The sequence below is a fragment of the Elaeis guineensis genome, chromosome 13, assembly GCF_000442705.2.
Source record: "Elaeis guineensis isolate ETL-2024a chromosome 13, EG11, whole genome shotgun sequence".
In the NCBI taxonomy this organism is placed as follows: Eukaryota; Viridiplantae; Streptophyta; class Magnoliopsida; order Arecales; family Arecaceae; genus Elaeis; species Elaeis guineensis.
The window spans coordinates 13,072,520-13,078,519 of record NC_026005.2 but is presented as its reverse complement, the minus strand read 5'-3'; positions in this window follow the sequence as shown (position 1 = coordinate 13,078,519).

Sequence of the window (6,000 nt, the reverse complement as noted above, 5' to 3'; positions counted from 1 at the left end):
CCATGCTGGCTTCGTCGGATAGACTGTCGACTGGAAGCGATGGAGTAATTGCATCTCATTGTACTCTCTCTCTTTTGTTGGGCTACGGTCCTTTCTTTAGCACCAAACTATTACGCCAAGACTTCGGTGAAAGCTGATGTGGTTGAAGATGAAGGACAGTCCAGAAATTAAGACACCGTAAGAGATCTGCAAAAGAAGTTTACAGTCACCGAGGGTTCTCCAGAGGGGACCCTCCAATGTCTAAATCAGCCAGAGCTTGAGAACAATAAAAGAGGAAGAGTATGGATTTGTGTTGTATTATGTCACATACCTCGAGGGTTTTCTTACTATCTCTTTATATAGAAGTGGAGTTGCAGGTTATTACATAGGTCGGTAGGCCAGATCATGATTTGTTAGGCTTTTAGGATAGAGAATCTACAAATCAAAGGTTGTTAGTCATGGATAGTGGCCACGTTTTGATGAAGATTCTTAGTGGTGGCTTAGGTGGTTAGGTAGGCCGATGACCTAAGGTCGGGACATAGTCGAAGCCTTGGCTTAGATGTGTCATCATCGGTGTTGGTCGTGAGAAACCATCCTATGTGGTTGGCAAGGTCCCGACCTTGACGTCGGGAGTAGATGGGATCATTCTATCTTGGCTCTCCATGGCACTCTTGATAAGTCATCGATTGTAGTCATCAGCAATGTGTTAATGTCCTCAGTATGTAGTGGAGGATGACATCCGAGAATGAAGCCCGATGAAGTTGTCCGTTTTGTTACCAAGATATTTGGATGATGTTTGCTGTTTGGAGTCCACCTCGATACTTCAGCCGATCCAAAAAGTATGTCCAAGAATGAGTCCCGAGGATAATGATGGAGGTAGTATAATCCCGTAACAATAAGCAAAGACAAGTTAAGCTCACGCACCTTCCCAATCTCCTTCCATAAGATCCTCTCTTGTGTTGCTATAATAGATGCATAAACAAGCCCCAGAATCCATGGTTTACCACAATTTGGAGTTGTTATGTCGAAAACAGGTAGCCTATTATTTGCCTCAAAGTCTATCTATATGTCATTAGATTTCCAAACAACAATTATCCTGCTTGAAAGGCCTTCTCATGGCAAATGCAAGAATGACCTAGAAAATTTTTAACTCATGGAAAGTCTCATGTCCAACAAGCAAAAAAACAAGTGCATCATTAGACCTAAATGTTCTCTCAGCAGCATTAGGAAATTCCGAATATGTTAGCTCAAGCACATGCTTAATCACCTTATCCCATGTCGAAGGCGGGGAAAATTGTCGGCTCATCTTCGAGACATATCAAGTATGAACAATGACCGTCTGTCTTCGAGATAAATGACATGGCTGTTGTCCAAAACTACAATATGCAAAATACACGCCGCAAAGAATCGGAACTCGGATGGTACTTAGAAGAGTTACCTTCTAACCTCATGCTTGGGTTCCTTGCTTATTTTACAATCTATTTATTCATCCAATCTCTGTCCATACTCTAATACAACAAATATATTAAGATACAAATGCCAGATCAGCTGGACTGTTCAAAAAGTAGAACATAGTTTGATCTAACCCAACTAGGGGTGACAATTTGAGCCGATCCGTTGAGTACCCAATCCGGTCCGAATGGAATAGATTTTATCCGACTTTATTGGATTTCGGGGCGGATATGAGATTTAGAAAAAATATCCGAAGTAGGTTCGAGTCAGACACGGATAATGATATATCTCAACCTGATATAACTTTAATATATATTTTCTTTCAAATTATAATAATTTTATATTATTTATATGTATTCGATCCATTCTAATCCGACCAATTCCTTTCATATAACCAACTCGACTTGACCCGCATCTCTACTTCACTCGACCCGAGGCGGGTATGAGGCTTTTATTGGTAGGACAGGTACAGATATGGACCGATCGATCGATATCCGATCTATTTCCATCCCTAATCTAGCCAAAGCATACCATGTACCCCAATCATGTCTTGTGCTTTTATGACCTAAAAATATTTTGGGACTCAAAAATGTCACTGAAAAAGACACCCAACTAGTGTATTCTCGTTGCTCACTTTGAATTGGCATTCGAAGTGTGGCATTAGACGAAACAAAGTGATTGGTGTAAGAGTGGCTTCTTTTTTAGTGATTTTTTTCTGAGTTGCTGTAGCATTACCTTTTTTTAATTAAAAAAAAAATTGAACGCCAAGATTCGAGGAAGATACGGGTCCCACATGATGAGATTAACCAATGGTCAGGTGGTTAGGTAACACGACCACGTGCCTGCCCGGGCCCCGGCTGGCAACGCCATGCTTTCGTGCTTACACTCCTCCAGGCCCCTTCCCTTGACTGTCGACTTGGCTACTGCTCTCTTTATGGGCAGGGGATTCCCATCTCTTGGTCTCTTTTTCCTTCTAGACAATCAGTTAATCACTAATCAGTAGTTCTCTCCCAAGATCAGTTGATTGATGGAAGTGCAACTTCGAATATAAGAAGATATAATTCCAAGGGGGGAGAGAACCTTCGATCGAGTTGGAACTTGTCTTGTTCCATCCTAGTGATAAGTGAGGATTGCTTGGTTATCCAATTTGGAGTAAAAGTTGTGGTCTATCACATTATCTAAAAATGGCAAATAAGGCTTTAGCCTAATAGTTGTAACCTTTTGACTTGGAGGAGGTTTTATCTTAGAAGCTTGAGAGGTATTTTTAAATTTAAGGGCCCGTTTAAGTAATTATATTGGAAACTCATCAGGATTTGAAATAGAATTTCTAGTATTACAGAATGTAAATGGCCTAGCCAGTATCAGTCGGATTTTTGCTAGTCCATTCTTCAAGAAGAGAAAAAAGCTTGCTGAGATTTTTTTTCCTCCCCATAAGATTCAGGCTGATCCACTTTGAAGGTATTCCCATGAATTCTGTCAATATAGGGCCACCCTGATCTATGGTCCTGTGAATCCTGCATTCTTATTGCATTGTACAGCATTTTCCAAATAGGCTCTAAAGAGTTTAGAATGGATAGTTCTAACCATCATTTCTTTGTAATGGTTACTAGAGCTGCTCGCATTATTGTTCTACATATATAAGGTATCAGCAAAGGACAAAGTTACTTCTAAATTAGGATAATTGACATCTAGTCTTTTGTTCAACTGCTATTCTATGATTAATTTCTGTTCATTGAAAATTTTATTCTCACCTTTTGATTTTGATGGTATATAATCTCTAGTCTTTTGGCCATCCACACTTAAATTTGACCATGTAAACAACAAAGATACTTATGTAAAACAGTAGATACAAGTGTGCGTACAACACCAGTGTAGTTGTATCCAGGACCAGGATTCAGTACAAAATTCTAGTTACGTAAAGGCCGAATATATCCTCGCAATCAACCAAGTAATTGAGTAATACGTTCAATTTTAACTTTCGGTGAGCTGTGACATATGAATGGTAAAGCAATTAAAAATGTTGGTTCAGCATAAGAACTATAGGTTTGGGATCGAAGTTGTCAAAATTGTCTTGGCCATAATGTCAGTTATAGATTTCAAAATTCAAAATCACATTTGAATGATTTAGAACTAGTACTTTTTAAGTGATTTGGTTTGAGTTATTCAAATGCGTGATTATTACTCTAGCTAATGAGCTTTAGTTAAAAAGAATATGTTGGTTATATATGGATTAAAACAACCTAGTGATTAAAGTTACTCTCCTTGGAATTTTCCTTTTTACATCAAATATGTTTATTTAGTCTTTTTTCCACATATTTTTGATAGTGAAACCATGAATCATATAGAATTAGATCATTTTTCAAGTGTCGCATTAGGGTCGCTTGATTAACATTTCAAGAACAAGAAATAAATTAATAATCCAAAGTGATTTTTATTGCCCCTGGGAATCGGTCCAACCAACATGTTGAGCTATCTGAATCACTAGAGAGCTTGGACGATCAGCTGCTTAGACCATTATAATTGATTGTGCATTGTGACATGTCTCTGAGATGGCAATGTGATGGTTGTTATGCTCAAATGGCGATGGCTCCAATACTGGTCGCCCTGAGATAGTGCTGGGTGGAGGAGATCGTACTCTGATCTTCGCTCTGATTTTGGATCCAATTTGAAATAGCAAAGATAGAGAAGTTCTCTAGCCGAAGAGTGTTCAGTAGGGCACTCTGATGTCTAAGTCAGACAGATTTTTGGGGAACATAGTGAAAGTGTTATGAGAGTGATATAATAGCAGTGCAATGATGTAAAAGGGCATGAGAGTATTTACCTGGAGGGTCCCTTAAGAAAATGTGAGTTGTTGAAGAATTCGGATGTGCGGATCAACCATTTTTGATAATTAATTATACTTCCTGAAGACCACATATGGGTGTTCCGCCTATGCATCATGCTCCATGCATCTCGCTTATTCATAACGTGATTATGGATATGCTCGTGATTGTGGCTGAGGTGTTGCTGCTGAGGGGAGGTTTTGAAATTCAAAGAACTCTCTACATGCCTTTGAGATCGATAACATGGCGAGCTTTGACTGCTTGATTAAAGATTTCATGATGAGCTCGATCTACCACATCGACTATGGTTGGTTCTGATGCCTATCAAATTTCTTGATAAAATATTCACTACAAAAAATAAAAGATTTAGAAATATTCCAAAAATATTTTAAAATATATGTAAACTGTTTCTATAAGCTTTTAGGAATGTTATTTGTTTGTTAGCTATACCCACATGCTTAAAAAAGATTGAAAATATTATTTATATATATTGGGCACGTTTTCTGACCGTTTGTAGTAAAACCATTTAGTAATGGCTTATACCATTTCTAAATGGACTTTTAGAACGTTATGCTAAATCGTTTCCTATGCGAGCTTCAGTAATATTATTTATCCATCTCTATCGCTCTTTTGGAATATTTTTTAAATGTTCACTTAGATTTTCAATAACATTAACTAAATGTCTCCATTGATTTGATGGTAACGTATTAAAAATATTCTCCATAATTAATAGAGATATTTTTCAAACTGTCCCTATAGCTCTTTAAAAATATTTTTCAAATATTTCTTTAGAGTTACAACAACGTTAATTAAATGTCTATATTGATTTGATGGTAACGTATTAAGAACGTTCCCCATAATTAATAAAGATATTTTTCAAATTATTTCTACAACTCTTTAAGAATATTTTTCAAATATTTCTTTAGCGTTACAATAATATTAACTAAACATCTCCATTCATTTGATGGTAATGGATTAAGAATGTTCCCCATAATTATAGAAATATTTTACAATATTTTTAAAAATCTATAGGGATGTTTGTATCCATTCCAATGGCTTTTTATGGATATTTTGCAAAACATTCATGTATTTAGAAACCTGTATATCAATAGTTTTTAAGATGTTCCTAAAATTTTGTGTATCAGTTTTGAATTTTCAATCGAATACAAAAAATTTTAAAATTTTTAGCATTATATTCCATACACATAAACATTCAAATTTTCAACAAATAAGCATAGAGAAATATTAGATTTCAAATATTATAAAATATTAATTTCAAGAAATCTCCAAAAGACAAAGTTGTCAAGTCTATATTTAAATCCACTAATAGACCAAAATACATCTCAAAATTGCTCGAACAATATTATCTCACATGCTTATACATATGGCCAAATACATAGCAAAAAAATTATAGCATTTGAGATTGATGTCTCTCCAAAAAATTGTCTACATCCAAAAGATCTAAGCCTACACAAAGATAATGATGAAAGATTTATTAGTTTCTCATTCAACAACTCATATTCAAATTCATCAAATGTATCATTTACACTTTGATCTCACCAAGTACTTTGCTAAGTATTTTTTAGACAAGCCAAAACATCTACAACTTGTGTTTGTTGCTATTCATCAAACTAAAGTCAAAAAAATCATTGGATTGGCTTAAAATCGGTGACTCATACACATAACTTGGAAATCATTTTCATATGTTAGGAGGCTCTGAAAAAAGAGAGTTTAATATTGTATCATA